This window comes from Mesoplodon densirostris, chromosome 14 (genome assembly GCF_025265405.1).
Source record: "Mesoplodon densirostris isolate mMesDen1 chromosome 14, mMesDen1 primary haplotype, whole genome shotgun sequence".
NCBI classification, from domain to species: Eukaryota; Metazoa; Chordata; class Mammalia; order Artiodactyla; family Ziphiidae; genus Mesoplodon; species Mesoplodon densirostris.
This window is the reverse complement of record NC_082674.1, coordinates 27,351,228-27,352,107: the sequence shown is the minus strand read 5'-3', so window position 1 is coordinate 27,352,107 and position 880 is coordinate 27,351,228. Positions and strand designations below refer to the sequence as shown.

At 36.4% G+C, this 880-nt stretch overlaps 1 non-coding gene across 1 annotated transcript; it reads right to left on the bottom strand.

Annotated features, from left to right (window-relative positions):
• Nucleotides 1-501: 501 nt before the first annotated feature.
• TRNAQ-UUG (transfer RNA glutamine (anticodon UUG)) lies at nt 502-575 on the bottom strand. The gene has a single exon. It is a non-coding gene; the product is annotated as a tRNA-Gln (tRNA).
• Nucleotides 576-880: the final 305 nt, after the last annotated feature.

Sequence of the window (880 nt, the reverse complement as noted above, 5' to 3'; positions counted from 1 at the left end):
ACCTCAATTATTTACAATGAATTGGAAGCAAATCTTCAAGTGTTTTATTGACATTGCCATTTACTCAGCTTCATAAAGTGTTTTGTTGACATAAATGAGACCTTTGTTTACTCTATTTCAGGTAGGGGCAAAAATAAAAACTATGATAAAAACAACTATCTAATTACTTCACTATCCTAGAAAATCAGCAATTCTACCTAAGATTAGTAGGTTACATTAGCCCATTTCAAATGGTAATATAGTAAGAAAACAAGAATTAAGTGCATAGAATTGGTTATTAATTCTAGTTTGTTTTTCAGGGCCTTTTTTCATCTATATACAGACCATGCATAATTTACTTTGTATTTCTAGAACATCTATTCTCTCCATGTTCAAATGAAAGAGACAAGTACAGTTCCCCAAAACTGAGATATTATTTGGCATTTGCCACTGTTCACCTCCAATTATTGCATAGACTTTTTTTTTTTTTTTGGCCACACCACTCAGCTTGTGGGATCTTCGTTTCCCTACCAGGGATTGAACCCGGGCCCTCAGCAATCAAAGTGCAGAGTCCTAACCACTGGACTACCAGGGAATTCCCATATTTCATATTCTTATTCTATGCCATCTTTCTTTTTTGGAAATAGAATCCTGCTCTAATAAAGAGTCTTCTCATGTAATCTGGGTGAAATCATTGGTCAGTTGATAGAAAGGTTCACAGAGATCCATCTACTACTCTCCTGTCTTTATGACTGAGGCCTCAGAAAGGAACCCTCATCCCCAATAGAAGAACCATAAGAACTAAAACTGGAAGGAGAGAAATGCACTAGGAATCCTTCCTTGGGAAAATTGGGGCCAAGTTGTTAAGCAAGATCCAAGAATGTGGAACAAGGGAACACAT